Raw genomic sequence first — 27,082 nt, 5'->3', positions numbered from 1 at the left:
ATCTTGCAGCACATACTAAATTTATGGGTTTTTATATCAGTTCTTCCAGTGGCACTCCAAGTAATTTGCAACTCTGCCTTCCATTTATTTAACCCTCTCCATACTGCTGCTCTGAGCCCTGCTGCTGAGGTTCCTAGCCCTGCTGGGGTGGCTGGGATGAGGATGGCAGCAGGGACCTGAGGGTGGCATTGGTGCAGATGGGCAGCCCTGGAGTTTTCAGTGCTCATGATGTGGAGAGGCATTATGGAAAGGGGCAAACTGCTGCACTGTGCCTTCTCTTCTGAGAAAAAGTGCACTCCATTTTTATGCTGCTTATGTAGTACCTGCTAAAATTATTTTTAAAGAATCCAGTATTATTCTGAGATGTCTGAAAGGAGCAACTTCGTTCCCTTTGGCTTTGCTGCTTTTCTTGCTTGGTTTGGCTTGTTTGTAAATACTGGTCGATGTTTACAAACACTTCTCCCCTGCTGTCTTACAGAAAGCTACTGCAAGGCAAAAAAATATTAGAACTTGTCAGACTGTATTTTTAGGCAGTCTTGGTAACAAGTACTTTATTGACAACTCTGTAATGAAACATGAAACCTGTTTTGATTTTTGTTAATTCATTTTCTACATGGATTTATGATGGTTTTTCTTTTTGTTTGGCTTGTTTGGGCTTTGTTTGTTTCTTTTTTTATTTGTTTGTTTCATCTTTCTTTGGACCTTCCGCATATAAAAAAGGACAAAGGAAAAATTGAGAGCTGAAATTGTAGCTCTACTGCACTTTTTTACAGTGTCATATGCTTTTACATCTCCTGTGACTTTGAAAAGCTGTGAACTTACTTCAGCCTGATTTTTAAAGTCATTTTTGCATGATCTTGCACATTGCTCCATGGGAGGAGGTGACTCCAGCAGCACAGCGAGGGCCAGCACGGTGGCCCAGGGGGGTGACAGGCTGGCAGTGCCTGGCTGGACCTGTCCCCTCCTGGTGAGCAGGGACTGTCCCCCAGCCCAGCCCTGAGCAGGGCACTGTGGGCTCCAGAGCCAAAAACCTTCTCAGCTGTGGTCACCAAGTGTCCTTCCGTCAGCCAGCAGCTCCCTGGGGTCAGTTTGAAAAGCCTGGGTGAGGTGGGCTTTGCTGAGGTTTAAAGATGTTTTCTTATGAGGTAGATTTTAACTCTCACATATTAATGATCCTTTTTTTTGGTAGCCTGTCGGTGTTTGTATCTCTGTAACCCAACACTGTTCTTATGGATCTTGCTGTTCCAAATCCAGCAGCTCCTGAAATAGTGATACATAAACAGGGAAGATATAAAAGAATTAACAATTATTAGCAAATACTGCAAATGGCACAGAATTACCAAAGCAGGAGGGAAGTATTAGAAGTGTAATTTCCACTTAAGCATAGGTTGATAGGATTGCACAAAAGAAAGTAAGCATAATAGTGAAAATAAGGAGATTATGAAAGTAAAGACTGCATCCCAAACCCTAATTAGTAAGGTTATCTGCATTTCAGCTCTCATTAGTAGCACTGGCTGGGTTTTCTTTTCACCTTTATTCATATTCTTAGAAAGTCTTATGCCAGGATTCTGGCCATAAAGATTTTACCTGATACTAATGTACACCGTGTATCCAATTCTTTGTCTTATTTAAAAAAAAAATTGATGCTTTATGGAAAGCTGTTGGCCTGAAAAAGAATTATTCCTATTCATTTCCAGGGAGATAAACCTCAGCAGTTAAGCAGTGCCAGTACATCAAGCTTCTTTTTTAACCAAAAATAAGTACCATTTATTTAAATTTAGTGAAAGACGTGGATAAAGCAGTGTTAAATGCTCTCACTGTTAAAAGAAAGTAGCTTAAAAGTTTCATGCATAACAGTGGAAAGCATTAGCTTGTCTTTGTAGGTTTTTGTACGTACTTATGATGAAACGTTTGGCTCTAATATTGATGGTTAACATGTTTCTTCCCCCCTCAACCTGTGAGGATTTTGTATATTTTTGAGTGGGCTGCCATCAATTATTTGAATTTCTTTGGCAGAATGACCAATCACTTCTTCACCCTTATTTCTTTTTGCTCAGTTTCATAATGCAGGGTGACACATATGTTTCTTTCAAAGTCACCCTATATATGGTTTTGGCTCTGCCTGGATCATTTCATTGACCAGGTGGAAATCGCTGAGGCAGTGGACACATTAGGTAATACTTGTTTTTCCAAAAATACTTCTGTGGATAATAGAAATGCTGAAGAAAACGTGGAAACCAACAGGTATCAGAAGGTATTGCATACTGAGAAGGAAAATAATAAATTGACAGAGAAAGCAACAGGTGGTCTGTGAAGTGGTGACATCTAAGGCTATTTTAAATTAGACTTTTTTGTATTAAAAATGCCCAGTGGAAAAAGTGTCACAATGCGACAGTTTTGAGAAATGCTGCTTAAGTTCATCGTGTCTTTTTGGTCTTTTGAACTGAGCAGGGAAGATGTGATTCGTTCTTATTTACTAGTTTGGCAGCGTAAAAGTTAAATTACTAAGCAATCTCTGGGCTGGAGTGTCTGCATTTGGGACAGGGAGGAGGGAAAACAGCAGGCATATGAAGAGTGGAGTCTAGGAGGTTTATTTCTTACATCTGGTGTGGGTAGATTGTGGGGTCCTTTTGGTGGTTAAAAACTGTGACAGATAAATACCGTTAAATAAAATTTAATGTTAAAGCCTTTGCTTATTGTTAGGATTTTACAGATTTCTTTTTTTTCTGAAAGTTATTCTTATTTCTTTCTGACAGATCCAGCTTGGTTTTCACTGCCCACCACAGTAAGAATTCCCTCTCACCTGATGAGCTAAAGACACGACCCTAAGGACTGCCAGACTGAGCACTGCCGACTGCCTGGTCAGTGAGTACTCACAACCTGAGTTTTGTGTGCTGTTTGCTCACAGATGTGTTTATATTGTTGGCCAAAGTGGTTCCATCTATGCTTCGAAAGTGCCTGGGAAGATCTCTGCAGGAAAGTGTTTTTGTAGAGGAAAGCAATTTTTCTCAGCACTTTGCTTTAAAGAATCTACTTCAATCTTTTCCAGCCCAAGTGAATTACTTCAGAAGGCCCCACTAAAAGAAATCTGCCTTTTTTCTGTCTACCTGCGTGTTCATTTGGGGGCGCTGCTCATCCTGACAAATTCAGGATCAAATGAGGGTGTTAGGAGTTTCTTGCTCCTGGCATCAAAATATTTTTTTCTTCACTCAAATAAGCCTTTTGTTCAGATTCCGAACACAACAAAAACTTTTTAGTCTCTATGACTGGCTGCATACAGTTCTATATCTGTGTATAGACAATGTATGCCATGCAGAGAAAAGACAAAGAGAAGAAACCTTCCCATTATCTGTTATTTCATGATGTCTCTAACTGCTGGTCAGAATGCTCACAAGACACCCTACAATTTAATTACTGTTGTACACATGCTCTGGGAATTCAGGTAATTATATAAAGTACCACACTTAGCCCAGTGTGTCCAGGGCTGGAAAGGGGCTGTCCTGCTTAAGAGTAGCTGAAAAGTAAAGGGAACATAAACTTTGGTTGATGGATTCCCATCAGGAAAAACCAAAACCAAACCCTACTTATGTTAAAAAAAAAAAAAATCCATCTTCTCTTATGGATGCTAATTTTGCTGAGAATAATTTTCAGTGAGACACCTGAGAATTCTTACTTGAGTAATTTAATTCAGTGTTTCATGGGAAGCTACTTCCAGATTATGCCTTTTCTAAATCTCTCATTTGGAGTTAGTTTAATATAACATTTTAAATTGTTTCACTTGTCTTGAAAAGCATGGTAAAATAGTGGGGTTTAGATATGGCAAGCACCAAATTCTGAGGGAATTATTTAATTCACACTGAAAAAAATCAACACATTCTTCTGCATTGTTTGCAATGGGTCATTTGGTTGTCATTACATATTTTCTACTGGAAGGTTAATTTCTGACTCCAGGGCTGTACTTTTTCAGATTTTAGGCCATTAAGATCCATGCTGTATACTTATAAAGTAAATTACTCCAAGGATCTGATCTTTAAATTTTCAAATTTTATGTCATGTAAGAAAATTAAAATGAGAAAAACGAGATACTTCAGTATAAGGAGTCCTTTATAATGTGAAAGAAAATATGGAGGGATTGTGGTGGTTTTAAAATTTATTTTTATTATTTTACAAGTCTAAATTTCATGACAGTTTTCTACTAGATCTGTATGGTTAGAAATATGAAATAGGGGATTCCTGAAATCTGTTTTGACTATTATAAATATATCTATGTAGTCTCTGCATAAGTTGTTTGTATATGCTCTGTGTCTATGTTCCTGTATTTAAGGGATCTTCATAGCCCATCTTTAAGTAGTTAAAGAACAGATTGACAAGTACTTCCCACAGCAAATTCCAGGAGAACAAGCATTAAGTGATAAAAGATAGTGGTTCCAGAAGCTCTCACTTTTGCTCTGTATCTCAACAGCAGTTTGTCAGGGAAAGGTTGCAGAAGTAGGTCCTTGGTGAGAATTTCAAAACACCTGATAGCTCAATCTCAAAATCCCCTGCTGTAGTCTTGGTTTGTTTGTTTTTGCTGTCTGTTTTTTAAAATAACACCGAATGATCTCCCAGGGTCAGACAGTAAGTCAGTAACAAAGCTGAACATAAAACCAAATTGATAATTCCCTGCAGTAATTGAGGTTGACAATATGCCTGCTTAAACTTTCAGAATGGAGGCTAGATCCTGTGCATTACTTATTTTCATTGCTCTGGAAAATTCTGAGGCCAGGAAGGATTTTCAGGTACTGAAGAAAAAGTTTTCTTCTTACTCCCATCATATGTCTGGGGGAGTTTGCTTTGGGTTTAATTTGACTTGAGACACAGGCTGGGACAAGGAGCTCAGTGCTGTGTGTGAGGAGCAGAGCTTCCCTTCCCTGGCAGTGAAATATTTGCTTTAGAGGATCTCCAGCAGCTCCTCCAGCTGAGAGAGGGCTCCTCACTGAGCCCCAGGACAGGGGAGGAACACGAGCACCACAAGATCCCCTGCAGCACAGTACAGCAGCTGATTTGGGATTTCATTCTGGGGCTTTAGGATTTTGGGAGATATTCTGTCTTTAGTGGGAGTCTTCCTCTGCTGCAGGTTTGGGTTGGGAATTTGCCCTGGGTTCTGTCCCAGGTGCTGGTGGCATCACTTGTTTTCAGCCTGCTGTAGGTGCTGTCTGTTCTTTATTTCACTCCTAAACTTGTGTTCCTGTGCATTTCCTGGTGTGATGAGGAAGTGCTGGGAACTTCCCAGTTAATTCCCTTTTGTATGGTTTGCCCAGCCCTTCAGCACTGCCTGTTTCTGCCTTATGTTCTTTGTACATCTGTCAAAAACTCAGTCAGCTCCTAAACCAATTTCCCTCCACTGTGCCCTTCTCCAGCATTCTCTGTGTTCTTCAGAGGCCATGGCTGTGACATCAATCTTTCAGCATATTTTTTAGTTTGTTTTTTTTTTTTTTTTTTTAATTTTTAAATTTGATTTCTTTGCAACAAAGGTTTCTATAATCCCATCATGGTGGATCAAAGCCTTTCGAAAGTAACTACCTTAGAGGAAAAAGTTTAACTTCTTGAACAAAACCCTTCTGGACTTATCCTCAAGGGAGGACTCAGTTTCTTAGCTTTATGCATCTTGACAGGAAATTTGTGTCTTCTGAGGGAGTTGGAAGAAAACAGCCTCTTCATCACTGCCAACTTCTGTGCTCCTCTTACTTCCAGGTCTGGAGGATGCAAATTTTTTGGCATTTTTAGTGCTGCCACTCTGAAAAAAAGAGCATATTCTATATGGTTTGAAAACCTTCTGCAAACTCCCATTGGTATAAATAGTCAAAACTACTTGAGCAAATTGCAAAAGAAGCCCTTTTTTTTACTGTCAGACTTGGCTGCTCCTACCATGTTGGGTTTATTAGTTTGCAATGATTTTGGAAGGGAACAGAAGTTAACAAATAATGTGTTCTTAAGTATTTGTATCTTTTATTTCTTAGGCAAAATCTCACAATCAGAGCTTGATAAGAATTAGCACTCACAAATGGAGCCACAAAACCAATGCAACTTCTGCTGTTGATTTTTCTCCTGGGTAACTCTTGGCAGCCAAGGCAGGTTACCATCCTGTGTAAGCATCAAACTTACTTAGAGTAAATTACTCTAAATTATAAACTAACCAATAAATCAGCACTGCTACAGTGGTGTCCTCCCATTCCTCCCCCCATGCCTGAACTGTGTATCCCAAATAATAATCAATGTATCAGAAAATTGTTTTAATTTTCTTCTTAATTTTATGCAGAAGAAAATGAATGCTCTCCTGGAATTACTAGCAATAATTAAACCTGGTGAAAGAGCAGGGGCATATATGCAATTAAAATAGGTCATTGTAATGTGATAATTACAGAAGTAGAATTAAGGTGTTGCCCATGATTTTGTAAATTATGCCATATCACCAAGTGCCATTTTTTTTTACATTTTTGTCTTTGTTATGAAGTTCAGTAAGATATTAATGGGGCTAACCAATTTTACAAGTGGTTTTAAATTAATCAGGACATATGCCCACACACTGGCCTTAGCACTGCAAGCATATTTGTTGGGAGAGAAATTTATTTGGCATCATTCTTTAAGACACAACATTGGATATGAAGGAGATGAAGCACTGCCATTTCTCAAGTACTGCATGAGCAGATGAGAAATTGAATATTACTTTGGATAAATTCAGGCCTCTGTCAGATATATGGAAAATGGGAATAATTCAAGCAGAACAGTAAGCCTAGGATAATTAAAAAATAAATTACTGTATCTTAAAATATTTTAGTGGACTCTAGATATGAGTGTTCAGACTGAGAAGGATGTAGTGAGAAAAACTAACTATATGAAAACACCAAATTATCACTAAAGGTCAGGTAAGAATGTACTGGAAAAGATAACTGAATATTTGAAGTCCTGTTGTTTGTTTTGTTTGGGATTTTTTTTTTGACTGACTACTATGTAGCTAACAAAGTTGAGAGTTGATAAATAGATGCTGGTAGTATTTGCTATTTTATGAGAATTCTCTTTGAGTCAGGTACAAGTTTTATTAACAATAATGTGCATTCTGTGCCATGACATTGTATAATTCATGTATTCTTCCAATACCTCCGTGGGATATGAGATTTTGTATGAAAAAGGACATTGTATAATTCATTTATTTTTCATAAACTTGAGTGGGATATGAACCTCTGTGTGAAAAAGGCTCTGTGGGGAAAAATATTTGAGTTTTGACCTTTGATTTTTCTAACTAAGTGCAAGTTTTAATATATGTCATAGTTTTAAAAAGAAAACTCATCTTGTGCCTTCTGTGGGAGTCTGGGGCTGTGGGTGAAAGGGTGGGGAAAAATGCTGTAGCTATTCAGGCTGGCCTGGAGTGGCAGCTTGAGGGAAATGTTAGGATAACTATCTGAATGCTTCTTAAAGGGAGATTGAAGGGGACAGGTCTTGCCTAGAAACACCAGAAATGACATTCTGTGCGTTCTGGTGCTATCCTTGGAGAGCCCAAAGAAAACAGTTACAGCTCATGACAGATTGTTCTCTATAAAAATTGTCTGTGTAACCTGCTACAAGCACTGAATAGGGGTAGCTGGCATGAAGGAAAATGTAAAATCCTGTCTGTGGTGCAGTAATCTGCCCTTGATTTATGGTTTTATTTCTTCCTTCCTGTATTGAAAACAGCACTGACAATTCTAGATTTTTTTGCAGCTGATTCTGAAGTCTTCCTGGAAACTTGGTGGGGTTTCAAAAGAAATTCTGTGTGTTTGGGGATGATGTAGCCCTTCCTGTTTGATGATGAATCCTGGGCTGAACTATTTCAGAGTGAAATAGTTTCCTTGTGAAAGATCCTATTTCCTTGTGAGAGGGAAAGGTTCTCAGTCAGCATCTGTCCTGGAAGAAACCCTCTGTCTGTAATTACTTCGTGACTGGAGTTTGTGGTGCTCTGACTGTGTAGGTGTCTGATAAATGTTTTTGGTGCAATACAGCACACATATGAGCAATGAGTGGATAAAGCTGCATTTTAGTTCCATTCATTCCAGACCAGGCTGATGCCTTTGCCTTCATGAACAGCTAATTTTTGTGTATTTAACAAAAAAGAAAAAAAAAAAATCTGTATGAGAAGGGAGTATTGATAAGCAGATGTTATTTTTCAGGTTTTTCCTTTGCTTTTTATTGCACTGTTTTTGTTTCTAGAAGTAGCGGGTACAAATAAAAAATACAGTTACAAAATACAGTCTGACTGTGAATCAGCCTGAAATTAAATCACAAGTTAACTTCTACTGAGCAACCTGTATCTGCTTGGATAGGATCTTCAAAAATCAGGTATGATAGAAAGAAAACAGAAGAACTAGATAAAAACTAAACTGCCATCACAGTGAGAATCAAAATAGTCGGCATTCCCAGACCTTGTGTATGGGAAGCAGCACCCCATGAGTACTGACAGCTGCATGTGCTTGGTGCTGAAGCTGGGATATGAATCAGGGACAGTGAGCCTGAAGAACAGCTCAGGTGTCCCTCTGGAGGTGCTGAGTGCAGGAAGGGAGAGGCAGGTGAGCAGGACACCTTGCAGGGGTAGCTCAGTTTTGCACATCAGGGACCCTCCAAGGGTGTTAACCTTGACTAGAAGAACATGGCAATAGGGCTTGGGTGAGCCCTGTGCCATTCCACGGGGTCTGTGAGCCAAAATGACCCATAACACAAACAGTTTTTGTTCTGCACTCTTATTCTGCCGTTGAACTTGAAGCTGTGTGCAGGGATGGTTGTGGTTTGCTAATTGTCTTCAAGCTATTATTTACCTCTCGGTGTCACTGGGCCTCCTACAAGTTTGCATTTACATAAATACATCTCATGATGTTGGCACCTTTACAGTGGCCTGAAATGGGAAAACACCATGGTTACTATTGTCTTACATCATCTACTACAGAAAAGCAAAATGTACCTAAGGGTGAGTTTCATCAAATTAATTTAGAATTATAAACTCAATATAAATGGATTTTTATTTGATTTTTACCTTGCCCCTGCCCACTTATTTTACTGGCAGATGGGTCTAACCCTACCTTTTTGAGCATGTGCAGCAGAAGCAGCTTTGCTTCATGCTGATCCTTACTGACCCAGCTTTTTATACCCCCTGGCAATCTGCTCTGTGCTTGTACAACACCAGGTTCATTACAGCCTTGTGAACATGTGCATTTAAACAATCTGCCTACTGGTAGAGAGATTTTTTGTTCTTTTGCTTTACAAGACTGCATCTTCTTATTTTTTTTAATATTAGCTTTGTCATAACTGTCATGTGGCACATTTCACGGCCAGTTGAAGTTTCCCTCACTTTAGCAGAAATCCAGCTTATTATGCAGATACCCACTTTCGAGAATGAGCATCTGCAGCTACTCAAGACACAGAGATGCTGGTGAATGTGTCTAGGCATCTTCATTTGTTGTGCTGTGTTGTCCCTGAATAAATATGCAGAATATCTGGCAGTTGAGCAGTCACAATGCAAAAAGAGAAGCACACTGGTGTTTTGTTATGTGATAGCCGGCTGTGCCACTGATTATAAAGCATGTAGCTGAACCCAAGGGGAAGGAATTTTTCTTTTTAAAAAGTATTCTAAATATTTTTCTTATTTCTATTTTTTTTTGTCGATCTCCTTAGCAACAGAAACAGATGTTTCTTTTCTCTTAGTCATTACATTCAAATAAAGTAGCTGCTTCAAAAATAAGGAAAGCAATTTCTATGAATTGGGTAGCAATTAATTATTGCCAAGATCTTTTAGGATGATAATAAGACATGCAACAATTGGCTTTTTTCTTTAATTGAAATATAGCTATCTAGTTAACCTGTGCTGGTTAGGTGAGCTGAAATCTATCTGCCTTTATAGTGCAGTTGTGTGATAAAGACAAGAGTGAGCTTGAATATTTCTGGTTTATTGAGGAGATACATAGTATCAGTGTGCACCTAATGTTTTATTAATTTATTACTTCAAAGCAAGTCAGTGAAGAGTTTGCCTTGAAGACAAAGAACTAAATATGCATGGCCTTACAAATATATATTTTTGTATGTCAATTTACAGTATGAAATGGTATAATTAATTTTAAATGTGGACTTTGTTTTACAGTGATGCTCTTTTTCAAGTTTCTGTCTGTTTTTCTCTGGACTTTTATTGTACAATTTTAAGCTTTTATTTGGGTTTCAAAAGGGTTTACTGATCCATGATTTTCATCTGTATGGGCACAAGTGCCTTCCTAATTCACAAGAAACTGGCACATGTAGATGAGATTTAGAGAGAAAGGAGTTAGGACTGCAGAATCAGGATATGGATGGATCTCTGTCAGCCAAGAGAAACAGAGTCACCTCTGAAGTTTGGAGAGGAGGACTTTTGCTGTTCCCCTACTCCTGAGTGATTGTCATTTAAGATAACTGCATGTGCATGGACCCACATTTCTGCTTAAAAACCAGTGCAAAAAACTAACCTTCACTCCTGACAGTGTTAATCTGTTTAGTTCATCTCATGGAGATTTAGTAGCAGTGTTGAGGGGAAAAACAGTTCTTCAGATGGGTGAAATTGGGAAACCTTAATCTCAACTGGGGCTAAACTGGCTGCTCTTTTTTTACAAGCACATTCTCCTGCAGCATGCACATCCACAGCAGGAAAAAGAAAACAAAGCCTTTGACATGAATTTACTTCAAGAACCAGCAAAACTCAGAGAAGGAACAGGTGAAGATTATGCCACAACCTTTAATCACAGTTGTACTCTTCCTGATGCTTTCCTTTTTCTTTGTCTCACTCCAACCCTGAAAATAATAATTCTGACTGGGACTCCTTTAACCACGTGTTGGTGGCAAAAGTGGTTTTGAAAAGCTATACCAAAGAACCATCTGGAGCATGTGAGGGCCAGGAGCACTGAGAACTTCCTCCATGGCAGAGCTGATGAGCTGGGAGGAGCAGTGAGCAGCAAAGCCTGCCTGTAATCCTTTCACCTGGCCAGCACATCAGACACATGGGCAGCTGCCCAAATGCTGCTTCCCTCCGTTCAGGGGAGCAGACCATGCTGCCCCTTAGGTTGTGCCAAAGCAGGGCTGGAACCATCTGCATTCTAGTTGGATGTGCAGAGTAATCAAAAGTACAAATATGAAACCATCCCTGATTGCTCAGTAAGTGCAGAATCTTGGTGTCTGCTGTAGGCTGGAGGTGGGCACAGCTCCTCAGGGTGAGGGTGCTGCAGGAAGCAGAGCAGCATGGTTTGGGCAGGGCTGTCAGGGAAGATGGGCACTGTTCTCTGTTCACCCCAGTGGAACTTCTTTATATGGGTAAGGAGCAAAGTTGTCTTGTGGGAGGATCGCAGAAGGGACAGCTTTCATCACTTGTGGCCAGGGACAGTGTTCCAAAAATGGCAGGAATATTTATTGCAGGAAAGGGTATTAGAAAAGAACAAAACCTTGGTGGGCAGGCAGGGAGGCAGCCTGCAATGGTATCTGCTTGTCTGTAGGCAGTCCTTGCCTGGTGCTGGCTGCTAAAGTTAACTTTTATTCCTACTCAGTGTTGAGTTTATTCAGTTTATTGTAGGTTAAACAAATGTTGGCACTATGAAATAAGAGTAGCTAAATGAAATCTTACTGCCAGGGTCACCTTCTGTGAGCGAGATTCAAACAGGTGTATGAACTTTTTGGTCATGCTTTCCATGCCAGCCTTTGCTTCATGCTGGCTCTGTCCCAGATGAATTCTTGGAGTAGGAGGGCTTTTCTGGAGAGCAGGAGATGGTACAAATTCTTTGATGATAGAGAAGCAGTGAGGCAGCCCTTTGCCACTTGGAGCAATAACAGCCATCAGTGTGGCTCTGTGAAGACACCCTGTTCTGTAGCAGTGCCTGGAAGTTGGTGGCTACAAAGTGGGAAAGGACTAAGCTGGTTTGTGATAAGAGCAGAAATTTCACTGCCCTGGTGTCTCCCTGGCTGACCATCCAGCCATTTCAAACATTTCCCTTGGCACCACTTGTCTTGGTGTTTCCTGGGTTTTGGAAAATCATTGCTTACAAATTGGTGGTCTTTTCAAATAAATGTGGATCATTCCTACAGGGTGTTTTAGAGGAAATTGCAGATTTTCTTTTGTCCTCTCTGTTTGTTTCATATGTAAGTTGTCTTTTACTGCCATAGATTTGCTTACTTGAATAAGAGAGAATTTAGAAGAAAATTACTAATTCTTTCATCATTAAAGTGGACAGAAAAATAACCCTGGCTAATAAGAAAGTGCTCTCAATGCCTACACAGTTTCATGGACACAGCTCTTCAAATGCTCCCATAGCAAATGGGGGCCTTTTTAACCTTCCTGGTAAATCACCCCTTAAGGTAAAATAGCTGATAATTCTGCAGCTCTTCACGATGTCTGTCCAAGTTATTTTTAAAGACAGACTTGTCTTGAAGAATACTTCTTTGATATTGAAAGAATGAATTCCACTCAGTTTAATGCTAAGGAGAATGAGATATGTAAAATCAGTATTTTGAATTATATGTGAGAATATAGGGGTTAAATATGCCCTTTAACTGGACTGAATATTCATAATATCTGTTGAGGGTTTTTGTGCATGAGAAATATGTGAAGGTAATTTGTTGAATCAATATTCCTGACAGGCCTGTTTTATGTGTGGCTTGTCAGGGGCTGGGAGAGGATTGTTTTGGTTAGTTTGTTTGTTCTTAGTCTGATTTTAAGGAACAATCTGAATTAATTGCCTTGGGTTGGTTCTGTTGACACTGTAGAGTGGTGACACTGTACTCCTGGAATAAAAGAAAATATATCAGAAAGAAAGCAATGAAGAGTAATTGTCTTCAAATGTTTGGCAGCAACCACTCCAAGACCTCATAGTTACTCTAAGTTGAGGGTAAATTTTCAGTAAAAAGATTTCATCTTTTTTTTGCATCAGATTAGAATCACAGAACACAAAATTAGGTACTGATTTTTAATTTTACAATTTTACTGTAATGATTAATAATTATGGACCCTAATCAGGCACACGTCAACACTGAGGACCATTTTTTGTTATATATTTCAGGTATACTCTTAAAAATATTACTATTTTAAATAAACTTGTAATATAAACACCTTCATAGAACCTGCTGTTGTGTGGAATTCATTGTGCTCTCTAGAGAAGTGTAGAATCTGTGGAAAAATGCTTTTCATCCACCAAAGGAAATAGGAAATTTGACAACATGCATTTGTCTACAAAATGTGAAGCAATATCTGATGAAATATGCTTTGTCAATAAAATAAATTGCCAAACAAAATGTAATCCTTCCTCAAAATGCGTTTAGCCTACACAGTGAAATAAGCCACTTCCACAAAGTGCATTTGGTTGCTTGAATTATTTTGATTTGCTGTCTATCAGAATCTGTAGATAGTGTCTTGTGTCTTTTTTTATTGTCAGACACTCTATTTCAACCTTTTTTTATTACATATAGGTAAAATACATTTAATTTAAAGGTAGGCATTAGATAAGATGGGTACAGGTATGTACATATATGTACACATATATGTATGAAGTTGGTTATAAATTAAAAGATAACTTGGAGTCTGTTAAAAATAAATGTATTTGGCTAAACAGAAATTTATTGCTCAGCTTTTGCATCTCAGAAACAAAAATACACAATGCTACAATTGGAAAAGACATTGCAGGTCTAACTCCTTCACCTTAAATACAAATATTTTGCCAGTTGTGTCAGGAAGAAACAGAGATAGGAATGTGTTTTTTTATCATATGTAACAAAGTAGAAATTACTTTAAAAATGTTATTTTATGAATTAGCAGCTCTCTAAGCATACAAAGCATGTTTATATAGAACTGGGTGAACTGGACCACTGCTATTCCCTGGACATGGTGCAGTGTTCCAGGTTCTCCTTCCTTTCTCCTTCCAGCCATGATGCTTCTGTAGGTAACTTTATCTGAATGGAGTGTGAGTGCCTGAATAAATAAGAATGTAATAATTGTTGAGATATTTTTACATTAATTTGGAGGACATTATTATTCCTGTCCCTTCAGCCCCATGTTTCTGAGCTAGCACAATGATAATACATTATAAAATCCATGTGAGCATGGCACAGCAGAATGATTTGACAGAAAGCTCACTGGGCAAGCAGCAGACTGATCTATATGTGACATATAGGAGCTGTTTTTGTCTGAACAACTTAATCACTGAAATGAGAGATGAGCCCAAGTACCCGAGGATAACTTGGGTACTTGGGTAAATGTCAGGGTTGTTGCATTTTCCTCTGTTTTAGTGTAAATCAGGATTGCTCACTCTTTCCTCGTGTGATTTAATGCAGTAAATCTTTATGGGAGCTGTCTGAAAATTAATAGCTGTTGTAGAAGAAACTACATAGTAGAGCTTTAAATTATGGGTTTGAATTATGTATCATTTAATATTTTATTACATAATTTTATATAGCACAACTAATGAAATACCAATTTAAAAAAGTCATTATTTTTTAAATGTTGCTATTGAACGTCAATCCATTCTTTTTGCTTCAGCTTGTTAGTGCACCAGTGATTAAATTGCAATTAAACTTCCCCCTAATATATTTCACAGTTTAAACACCCTGAATAACATTGTTTTATATGAGTTTGGGAAACAGGGGTGCTGCCAGAGATTAGGACTGCAAAGTTGGGCTTGAGCCATTTTTGGCTTCTGTGTATGAGATAGCAAGGTTTATCAATTGGTGTGTTCTGCATCTCTTCAACCTAGATTTTGAACTTTTTCACCATGTCTGCTGACTTAGATGAAAGGCTAAGAGATCTCAGAGCTAACTAATTCCCTGCAAGATGGCAGAGAATTTTAAATGCTTGTATGATGAGGATCTCTCAGAAGAGAGAAAAGATTTCGAAATGCCTCAGCTCTAGAAAAGTGTCCATAGGTGAATGCAGCTGGGGGGGGCACTAAATTCAGTCAATCAAACACAGATAAACACCTTTTATATCTGATCAACTGCATTTCATCACTTCCACTGCTCTCAGAATTAATAGCTTTTGTTGAGAAATTAGCAATGCATGATTTAAAATTACATATGGTGTTTGGGTTTTTTTGTCGTTTGCACATCTTGCTTTTTACTACATTTTCTAGCAATATCTCACTTTAAATGACTATGTTGAGTCTTCATGAAAAATTAATATAAATAGTGGGGGAAATTAAGTGAAAATGTGTATGGACCTGATAAAATTTGGTGAGGTTGTAGTGTAACTGTAGATAATTCCATGTCCAGCCTCTGAGGTAGTCTCTTGCAGACTCTGCTGTATATTTGCCCTTGGATGAAGGAATAAAGTATCAAATTATTTCCCATTATATTGAAATTGATTAGAGATAAACAATATTTGAGTTTAATTAGTTTCAAGGAAGCCTAATAATTGGAAGGCAAAAATGAGTGCAATTCCAATCCCAGTCTTCAAAGTGTATAGAAAATGCTGGAATTTTCTCCAGTTTAACATTGCATTTAAGTGTTCTAGTTGTCTGTCAAAGAGAAAGGAAATGTGCCTGTTCATTTGGGTTTATTCATAAGGTAGTGTTACAGTCAGAAAAATGGATGCACTTCAGGAATAAAATGTCCTGCATAAATTTTTAAAGTACATTTCTAAAACCCTGAAATGATGAATATTAAAGCAGCTTTATGCACGCTGTGTTAGTGTTTTGTAGCAGCTGCCTAAAGTGATAGCAACCAATATTTTCATTCTTATTTTTTTCTGGTCCTATTTTATTCTTATTTTTTCCTGGTCATTCTGTGTTAATGTGCTGTCCCAAGGCTTTGAGTGTCTCTTGATTCCCTCTTGCAGCAGTTCCTTACACTCGGGTTCTGTCCTTTGAAGGAAATGATGATAGAAATAGATGATATCTGTTGAGCACTGATAACAACTGCATGAAGAGCAGTGTTCAGAGTGCTGGTCCTGAGCACAAAAAAGCAGTGAGTGGTGTTTGGCCTTGGGCTCCTGCATGGTGTCACCTGCTCTCTTCATCCATCATCACCAACACCAAACATCTTCCTGGCACTCTCGCTAACAGGAGGATAAGCTGACTCACAAATATTGGTTGCCAAGTGAACCAGGATCTTATTTGCCACTAAAAATTAGTAAATTACTAAATTTCTTTCTATTACTGTAAGATTAATAACATTTCTAGATGTTTAAAATTCTGTGGGTAACTTACTGAAGACCTGTCCTCAAAGACTTGCATAGGATCCTGCAAGGATTTTGGCATTCACTCTGTAGTTACTTCTGTTGGGGTTTTGGTGCATTTTTAATTATTTGATGTGCCAGAATGATTTCTGTCAGATTTAGTTTTGAGTGCAGTTTCTCTGTGCTCTGTGACACAGCCTAAAGCTGGTAGCCAGCTCCTTTGATCTGAGCTTTTCACTGTGGTGGCTTTGCAGCTTCTTCAACCATGAGCTGTTGGCATGGATGAGCTGCTTTTGTGGAACAAGCCTGTGTTTGCTCCTCAGGAGTCAGCAAATTATTGCATAACATGGAAAGGGCCTTAAACTGTAGGTTTTGGTGTGCACTTGAAATTTTCTTCTTTCCTTTGACCTTGACGTTTTTTGTCACAAAATTTTCCAGGGACCAGTGGTCCTTGATGTGATTGAGTGCTTTGTTCTGCTCTGGTTTACTCTCTGAATAGGCTCCCAGCATCCATGTGGATACAGGAATGATATCCCATTAAACTGGCACAGTGATAACACACACCTTTGGAATTTCTGTCTTTCTCTTGTGCGCTTGCCATGCTTCAGTTCCTGCAGGTTTGGGTTTGGAGTTTTTTTAAATGCTGGAGTGGACTTTCATGCCTGTGTTTTCAAGTGGTTGTTTTTCAATTTCTCTTCTGTGTGACTGTGGCTGTGTAGGAACAGGGCCCAGGGAGCAGTTCCCCATTGCATAATTCCCCTGAAATTCCCCTGCCTTCCCTTGCTTCTCCACATTAATTGTTGATTTGGAAAGAATTGCCAAAACCAGGAATTACAGACATCACAACTGAGATAGTTCCATTTTCAATCTTTCTCTGCCAGTCATGGGGGCTCTGGCTACACTGGAGTAAAATTTTATAATTGTTTTCTTAATATAAACCTTACAGTGTGTGTTGAAGACAGAATGTTAGAACTAGGATTTTGAGGCAGTTTGGTTTGTTTATTTTTATATTGAGATCCTTTATGAAAGATGTTTGCTTAAAAGTTGAGGAAAATGTATAATATTTGTGAAAATCAAATGATTCTTGATAGCACTGGGAAGATTCATTTCTTGGGAAGGGTAACTGCAGTCTTAATCCATAACTTAGAAAGGTGAATCATTTGGAAAAGTCATAATAAACGTTCGTTTAATTAGTTTTGCAGAGGAAAAAAAATGTAGTGAGAAACATTGACATTAAAAGAAATATAATTTTAAATTAAGCTCTAAATAAGAATTGCTGTATTGATAAGTTCAACAAAAGCAAGTGTCTAAGGAGACTTCAAAAAGCAATGTGTACAATTTATCAGAGTGAAATAGCTTTGTGCAAACATTGTATTTTGGCAAATTATTGAAGTGAGCATTGTGAATGCTTTTTTGAATGGAGTGATATGCAAGCCTTCATCCAGGAGTTAATATATCACCTGGAAAAAGCACCAGCTATCTCCATGGAATTTTCAACAGTATGAGCATAATTGCAGAAAGACCAAAACACAGCCTTCAAATTAGGGCAAGGAGCTTACAATAAAAATTAAACCACCAGAATATAAATGAATTAGCAGAAGAGATGAAGTTAAATATATAGGAAATTATCTCCCATGAAATTTCTTACTATATAAGTTTTATATTTATATGATATTATTATGTACTGATTGATACATGAACATATTTTTTTTAAAAATAAATTTGATCTGAAGGAGTTTCATTGACCTTATGTACTGGGATGTTGCATCTTGTGTTCTTTTAAAGGTGAGATTGTAGAAGCAGTACAGTGCAAGCCTGCAGTTAAGTCCTTGAGAAAGCAATCTGTGAAAGCAAGCAAGGCTTTTATCTTTTAAATGTTTTATTATCAAAACATACCAAACATAAATATATAGCAATGCTTGCTGTTCTGATCCATTTCTTTTTAAAGATGTTTGGTTTGTGTAGGGAGACTCCAAATGATACCATGTTCAGGTGCAACATCTCAGTTTGCATCCCTCATTCAAAAATAAATATTTCCAACTCAAAATAAAATTCCACTACTGTCGGTAATTAAGTGCATGGCTGCAAATGACAAATCCTCAACCAAACCAAGAAGTTTTTTGTCTGAATTATTGCCACAGTAAAGGGAAGCAGTGGAATAACATCTGCCCTGGGTGATAGAAGGGAAGGTATTTTGAAGTCTTGAAAGCAGCAGAGACGTCACATAGTTATTGACGTGAATGAGTAATTGATTGATCAGGTAATAACTATCCTAATTTAAACCTGACAAGGAAATTGATAGTTGATATTGTTAAATATCATCTAATGAGGCAGAAAGAAGATGGAAGAAAGGCAAGAGTGCTGTGAGTCTGGTGTGAGAGTGGCTTTGATAAACAAATGCAATGTGGAATGACTGGGAAACAATGGGACCCGATTAAAGGTACAATTTTCGAGTCATTTTTTAGACTGTAGGCATTATGTCCAGCATATACAATGGAGGAAAATGAGGGAAATTACTGAAACTAGGAAAACATGGCATTATGCTGTATTTGCAGAGAGTCTGCATGTGCCCTACATTGTCATTACCTCCTAATTATTTTAAATGAGCTCTGTAAAAGCATTATGCCATTCCTAAACTTTTTGGTGAGTTTAAGCATCTGGATTCTGATTTTTTTTTAATATGTTGTGTGTGTTTATTTGTTTTTTTATCTCACATCGGATACATAGGATTTGCAACTAATTAATAGATTTACCACTTTATAAATGTTAGTGTGTAATTTCCACTTCTAGGTAAGTTCGTGAAAGAGATTTCAAAAGCCAACAATAACCTAAATTCACAGGTTATTTGTTTTCCCTTAAATTATTGTTGGTGAACTGCCAAAATGCCACAGAAAAGAAGGGAAAAGTTACTGCTTCTTGCTGTTGTCTAATATATGCTTGTAATTTGGTAACCTGCTCTCCAGGGTAATTAAAGATGTAGTTTATTCCCAGGAAAAGGAAAGGAAATATTTCACTGAAGGAAAAGGATCAGAAATATTTCACTGAAGGACCAGACTATGTACATTAGCCCCAAAGTATAGGGGAAAAAGTTTATGGCTTGTAATAATTGTGATAATCATTGTGCTTGGGTAACTAAGAACCCTTTATTGATCATGTTAATTATTAACAGCTATTGAGGATGCATTCTAAAAATGTTCCCAAAATTAATCTACTGTACCAAGCTTTTATTTTCTGGATTTCTTAATGAAAATAATTTAAAGGAATATTAGAGGTAAAATCAAATGTAATTTGAATTATTATAAAAAAGGAAGTACTCAGTTGCATAACTTTAAGACTAAAGAGCCTGTGCTACATCAGAATTTGTGCATAGATAGCAAAAAGAAAAGGAGCTGCAGTCATAATTAGGATGATCTTTTATCCCATGTGGTTAGAAATTTTTTTTGACCCCAATGCAAATTCCAATTGCTTGAAAGTGAAGTTTTGTGTGTTTCTAAAATTAACCAGAGCTAAACTGTGCTTTTCTAAGATAGAGTATTCAACACGTTATCACGCTGCATTTTTTGTAACTATTGCTTCGGAAAAATGGGAATTTTGAGTGGTTTTTATAGGGTGCTCCACTGGGGCTTAATGCAATTAAGAAACATTACTGTGATACAGATCACACTCGATTATAATAGTGGCCATTATGGAGGCAGAGAATGCTAAAAATAAAGTAGTTAGGCACCAATCTTATGTTCATAGTAGAAAGAACAAATACCATGAAAGTAGTATGTATCAATAATATATTGACAAATCATTTGGTAATCATGAAAATATGCTCTGATAGCAAAGTTATTCAAGATCTCTCTGTGCCACAGAACTTAATAATTTGGGCTACGAAAGTTTTACTATTTTTGAGGAGTTTCATGTAGGAATTTGTGTGCAAGAGGACTTGGGCTTTCAATTGCTTCTTTAACTGAGCCCCATGAGTGCAATTGTAGAACAAGGTATCATATGTGAACTTTAATAGCAATCCTCTTGCAAGAGAAAAGAGGATGTTCTAAAGAAAGTGAACCAACTCAAGTGAGGAGCACATGCTCAAATATGGACATTATTGGGAATTACATGAATGAGGAAAAAATTATGATGATATGTCAGTTGCTTCCTTCATCTCTTGATCTGAAATGATTTTCTTTTATCAATGCATTTTTTCTGAGATAATGACATCTCCTGAACCAATCAGTTCCTATTGCCAGTGGCACTTAGCTCCTGTTAGAACCATCAGCTCAAGTGAATTAATGTGTGACAGGCCCGGTAAAGGACAGCAGCATTTATCATCTCTGAGCTCATCCCTCCCAGCAGCACTGCCAGGCTGCATCCCTGCTCAGCAAAGCCCTTCTCACCCAGTGAACGAGCAGGATGGCCCCTGCCTGCATCCTCTGTGTCCTGTTTAGCTTTTAGAGCATGTGATAACGAGGAGTGCACAGAAGTGGCACAGCAGAACAGGCTGGCTTGGTTTTTACAGTTGGAACGTCCTGTTAGAACGTGAAATTTTAGAACTAGAGGTGAGAAAATTCAGGCTGTAAATAAAAAGACATCTTGCAAGACTGCAAGAGCAGGAGAAAAGAAAATACATAACATGTACCCCAACCAAGTTTTCAGAATATGGTAAAAAACACCATAGGGAGTTTAGTTAAGGAGGCAGACTTGACTTGGACTTGAAAAGACCATGATTTTTCCAGTTAGGAAGATGTAAAATTTGTTCTGCTTAACCTAGTAGCTGGAGCACTTTTAAAGACAAAGGGTAAGGGATGCTTATTTAAGGACGCTTGTCCTTGGGTCTTTATGTACGGAGCTCTTGGTCTATGCTGTTTTCCTTGCTTCTGCCTCACTATTCCTGTCTTCACATCTGAATTTTAGACTGACTTCCTCTACATTTGATAAAATCCTAGACAGATAAATTCTGCCAGCCTGTAGGACAGACATGCTATAACCTCAAGGGAGGGCTGCCATTATTTTCCCCAGTGGTGCAAAATGGAAAATTTATTGGCATTTTGTGCACATTCTCTCTGTTTCCTCATATGGGTTTTCTTTGGGTGGATCTCACAAAGGATCCTGTCTGTGGCAGAGATTCCAGACGTGTGGCACTGCTGAGCTCATGATTAGACAGGCACAGCCACTTCAGAACCTCCCTGAAGAATCCTATAGACCAAGAGCAAGTCTAAGCTGTTGGAAGTGTGTGTACCAACAGGTAAAAAAAAACAATTTGAGAATTAACCACATTCTGTCCGAGCAGTGTATATTTCTTTTAAATGATTCTGTGGTAAAAGGGCTCCCCTATCCACAGTATCCCTGGAATGAAGCCTGCTTTCCTGGATTACAAGATTTTATTTTATTTATTTTTTTTCCTCCTTTTTCTTGTTTCCCTTGTGGTTGGAGCATTTATTAAGTTTCCCTCAAAGGCAATGCCTGATTTTTCATAGCTGGAGAAGAAGAATCAAGTCTAATGTGATTGTCATTGTAGGAAGATCTGTGATTGTAAAAGTCTTAAGTACCATTTGTCTTTAATGGGCTGCTTTGCCTCTCTTAGGGATTTTCTTTAAGAAAAAAAAAATTAAAAAGAACAAAAAATTGCCTTCATGAGTGTGCATAAGTGTCAAAGAAATCAAACTGTACTGTAAATTGTCTCAATTGTCTCATATGGCAAAGAATTCAGATACAATATTACTAGCTCGTTAAAACTACACCTTTTGATAGAAATTTTAGCATTTGAAATACAATGTCAGAAGATAAAAGATGAGAAAAACCTGAGATCGAGTTACTTGGTTATGAGTTAGGTTTTTTTGGTTTAGTTTTGTTCTTTTGGCTTGTTCCAGCTGGACTGTGGAACAGTGAGAGAGGAATGGATTTCTCCAATGTCTGTCACGCCTGGGCTTTTTCCTTACAGATCTCTTCTGGTGTCGGTATCTGCCTTTGATTGTATATATTTTTTAACTCAGATGCTTTGTTTCAGTCTGGTGACTAATTTAGTCCTTGTATTTCAGTCTTCCTTCCTTCCTCAGGATCAGTTGGACTGTCTGTGTGGCTTCTCTGTGTGTTTGAAGGATGGGTGCAATCTGCAGCTGTTGCAGGGTGCTCTTGTACCTCATTGATTAATGCCCCTCTGTGATAATGGTGACTCAGCACTGACATCTCTCTTGACCACTAATGATATCTCATAGGGTTGTTTTTGTAGCAATACCTATCTATATAATGATTAATTATGTTTTTGGTCAGGGTCTGTCTGTCAAGTGATTTGCTGCTCTAATATCAATCATTTGAATACTAGTTCAGTACCTTCTAAGTAGATAATGTCAAAGTATCAGACTTGTAATCAAGCTGAATTGAACAAATTATCAAATTATCAAGTCACTCTATCAAGGGGAACGTGCAATTCAGTTGAAAAAACCCTCAATTTTTATGGCACAGCCTTTAAACAATTTATGTGCTTTGTCAGGTTTCTTTGTTTGTGTGTGGTTGTGAGTTTTTTTAAGAAAAACAATCTGACATTTTTAAGCTTTTTATCAGGGCTCCTAGCAGGTTGATGATTGTTGGACTTGCCAGGGGTGTGTTTTCACCCTCAGTTGCCAATTGCACAGAGATGAGAAATAAAAGAAATGGTTCTTTAATTTCCATTTATCTCGTGCTATCATATTTCAGTGAGCCATGAAACACTGTGGTCTTTGGTGTAGCTGTAGCCAGAATTTAATCAGGTATTCAAGAAAAAGCTTTAAACCTGGTGGAGATGCCTGGATTCTACAAAAGCCTGGAACATGGTCCTAAGTTTGCTTTCTGCAGGATGCTGCTCTGTTCATCAGTTAGCTGTTGTTCAGATACTGAATAGAGTTTGATATCAAGACTGGCAGTAATTGTGGTTGTAATGAATGGATCAATGATTTTCAGTGGGCTGATGCTGTATGGGAAAATAATAATGCAAACAAATTGAGAGAAAATACTGCCTTGACTTCAGAAAAGGCAGTCACTGTCATAGTTAGAAGAACCAAGTGGGGCTCATTTATTTTGTGAGAGCTTGAGGAAGGACACTCTTGGCAAAGTGTTACCTTTCCCTATGCTGATAATGGCCACTGAAAAACCTTGCATTGAGACACCCAAATCTGAGTACTTTATTGGCCAAAATACAAACAGTGCAGGTAATTTAGTGAAACCAAAATGAACTTTTCCCTTTTGTTTGTGATGTTCTTACACCTTTATTAGGAATAATTATTTCTTCAGTAGTACACATAGCTTGAATTAAGCTCCATGCCATGGTGTTGAGAGGGATTCATTTTTGTGTGTATTGTTTTGCAGTTTGGTAGTAATTCATTCCTCATGTGCTACAACAAAATAGATAATCTTAAATGGTGTAGATTTGGCCTAAAGTTAAATATTTTGGAGGTTTGATTCATGGCATTAATACTGTCTTAATTTTTCTAAGCCTTCTTGCTGCAGCTAAGCAGGCAGAGAATGAAGGCTGTAAATATCAATTCTGTATTCACAGCAGGATTTGCTTGTTCCTAGCACAGGGTTTAAAGGAAGCTATAAGCATCAAATAATTTGTATGCATAAAGGCAGCTCTCAACTTTTTTTAAAATTCATTTTACACTGCAAATTATATTCTGGTTCTTAGTTTGACATTTCAACCCTATGATCAACATCTTGGGCAATGTCAGAAATCACCCAGTCCAAGCTGAATGGAAGGATGGAATTGTGCCTGAAGAAGCCTGTGCTTTTCTGTTCACCAGACACTATGTGCTAATGGGCAGTTGCTCCTTTGATTGTTTTCCCCTGTATCCAGCTTAGCATCACTTCTGGGCATGGATGCAATGGATTGTGCTCAGCCTTTTGCAGTTGTGAAATGTCACCAAGCGTGACACGTCCAAGGGGCAGTGTTCACAACCTGCTCTTGAATCCAGCCACATAATCAATCTTTACTTTATTAGTAGATACCCAAATTAATAGTAAACTGAGTGAATTGATGTATTGTCCAATATTGTTGTTTAAATACCATATTATTGACAGAGTGAATAAATCTTGTGACTATAATTGTATATTTGATTTTGCTTTGATATGACTGGGTTCAGTTGTAGAGCTATTTCACCACACAAACAATAGGTTTGGACCTGTGAACCTCAGTCTTTTATGTGTGTATTTTCAGACTAGGTCAGTTGGCTTTTACATAGTCCTTAGGTTGTCTTCTCCCAGTTAAGGAGTAACAATTTCAAGATTTTCCTGTCTCCGTGCATCTTTATGGAAATAAGAGCAGCAGAATGCATTGTTTGGAGCACCTCTGCCATTGCTGAGTGTCCTGACACAATTGATTAATACAGAATTGACTTCTGTTTTCTTTCTGCTGCTTGGTGAGTTTGAATTGGAATATGCTCATATATCCTCATTATGGGTTTCTTATAAATGGAATTCTGCACCAAAGAAGGCACCAAGTGCATGGCCAGATGGAAGGAATGGTTAAATAAAGGAGAAGGCATCTAGGTAGCAGGCCTGAATCAAATAGGGAGGGGCTGCTGATTTTTTTCAAGGGTCTGATCAACAGAACCTGATTTTTGACCCATCTCTGTTGAGGAAGTCAAACAAATCCTCATTCTGCAAGAATCAAGAAGGGGTGAAACTGAAAACTATCTGTAAAACTGACGCTCTTGCTATGACTAGAAACTGATTTATGAGTTAAGAGAGCAAAATCTTCATTATTTCTGCTGCATTTTATGAACTGACCAATCCATATATCCTGCTAAGCTTTAAAAACCTGTTGAGACAAATGAACTTGCCCAAAAAGGTTCATGAAAGTAAAGATTACATGAAATAAAATAGCTTCTCTATTTGAGCAGCATTTAGAATGAATTCGCCCTCATCTTCTCATCAGGTATTTGTGCCATTTACAAATGCAAAATGATTGTGGGAATTGCTTAACAAAATGGCATGAAATTCTACATTTGAAATATATTTCTTTTTATTTTTTTTATGGAAACATACTTGTACTTCAGAAGAACACATTAATTTCTTAGTTCCTAATGCTGGGTGTGCATGGCTGTGGGCCCCCAGGAACTCAGGAGTGCCAGATTCCTGACTGTCCTCTGAAAGCAGAGCAGATATTCTGCTCTGCTGCTTTTCAGCAGTAGGCACAAAACCCAGACATTGTATCGTGGCCAGGGAAGCACAAAGTCTTCATTGGCCATATGGCCATCTGGGGACCTGACTGTTTTCCTCTTGATCCTGTACCCTACTCCAGTGCTTGTCAGTCCGCAAATTAACCTACCTTTTCTGAAACTCTTCCAACTGCATTTGTTCCTAGACTGGGGAAGAATTCTGATAAGGATGTGTATTTTGTGAGGCCTGCTTCCTTCCATGATTCAGAGCTCGTTGGCACTTCTTTAAAAGAAGGATCAAGTAGAAGCCCTCCGGCACATCCTGCCAAACCTTTGATGCCACTGTCTGTCACAATCCGAGAGCACACTGACATCCCTTTCAAGTGGGCCAGGAACAGAATCCCCCACCTGCTTCCTCCTGGTGCTAGTCACCCTCACATGGTGACACGCTTCTTCCCTGCCAGCAGTGGCTCCTGCTAGCATTTAAAATTTACCTGGGGCACTTGCTCTGAATGTCTCTGGTTGTTTGAACATGACTTCTGAAGCTCCTTTTACCTCATGACTCAGGAACTGAAGAGCATTTCTGTTATCCTGAGAGAAAGTGAAGGGTGCTTTGCCTGCTCTTTAGCTTGAGTCTGAAGTTAGTGATTGTATAGGTTCTTTCACTGAATATTTTTATTAATGAATTTTTGTTGTATCTCTTCCAATCCTGAAGACTTTTGAGAAACTGTCAGTTTGCCCGTTCACTTACAGAATTTCTGTAATACTACTTACAGAATTACTGTAGTGTTACAGGAGTGCCACTCCTGCTGTTTTCTGTATTAAAACGGAGTTTAGGAGCCTGTGACCTGCAGCCTGGGAATGGCTGGATGGCAAGAGGGGCCCAAGCGATTGGAGTTTGCTCAGCATGGTGTATTGGTGGCATCCTGCAGTCTGGATTGGGGGATCTCTTGTGCCTCAGTGTCTGTATTGAGGCACATATCTCACTTGGGTGAGAAAATTAGTTTTTATCAAGTGAAGGTAGATTTCAAAATGGCCTGAATTACTCTGTACTTTTAAAATAGGAACCTCTACCAAAGCATCAAAACATTATTGGAAATTCAGTCTCTGAATTGCCAATCCTTCTTTATGACAGTTTTTTTTTTCCTTGCTTTCCTGGATGGACTCCCTGACACCAACTCACCATTCTCAGGTCTGGGAGGTGTGGGTGGCCCAGCTCAGGCACTGCCAGGTGGGTTCTGTGCCCCTCCAGGTGCTGCCCAGGCTGTGCTGGGGCAGAATGAAGGCAGAGAATTTGCTCTCTTTGCCCTGTTCCTGCCCTGCTGCCTGCCCCCAATTCCAAACCTGCCCTGGACAGGTTTGGGGTCCCTGTCCTTGGACTCTGCTGGCACACATGGCACAGGCTGCTGTGTTTGGCAGGGCCAAACAAAAATGAACACCATTTTTAAAGCACCTCTGACTAGGAGCTCTCTAAAACCCTGCTCATGCTGTCGCTGTGTTCAAAGTACATTTTCTCTCTCCAACCTTCCTTCCTTTCATGGGTGAATCCAAAGAGGGTGAAGTTAAGGTGGTGTTGGCTGCTTGTGCTCTTGGGAAACGTTAGATTTTAAAAGTGAGGATAGTTCTCTTCCCTAAACTGCCATTTGGATAGACCTACTTACCTTCACCAAGCTCTTTAATGAGATATGCATTGTATTTTATTTTTATTTAATGCAAGAAATCTCTATGGCATAATTAGAAACACAGTTGCACTTCCTGTTGAGACTTTGGAAGAAGTTGTAAGCATTGCTTA

The 27,082-nt window shown here is 38.5% G+C and overlaps 1 protein-coding gene across 3 annotated transcripts in view; it reads left to right on the top strand.

Moving 5' to 3' along the window:
* The window catches only part of LOC115908560 (teneurin-2-like), a 637,472-nt gene that overhangs the window by 524,872 nt on the left and 85,518 nt on the right, over positions 1-27,082 (top strand). For all 3 annotated transcript variants that reach the window (XM_030957248.1, XM_030957247.1, XM_030957249.1), the window contains one exon: positions 2,757-2,861. The gene's annotated coding sequence lies outside the window, so the exon portion shown is untranslated. The remainder of the gene's footprint in view (positions 1-2,756; positions 2,862-27,082) is intronic.

Source organism: Camarhynchus parvulus, chromosome 13 (assembly GCF_901933205.1).
Source record: "Camarhynchus parvulus chromosome 13, STF_HiC, whole genome shotgun sequence".
Classification (NCBI taxonomy): Eukaryota; Metazoa; Chordata; class Aves; order Passeriformes; family Thraupidae; genus Camarhynchus; species Camarhynchus parvulus.
The sequence above is the reverse complement of the archived record's forward strand: the minus strand, read 5'-3'. Positions and strand labels throughout refer to the sequence as shown.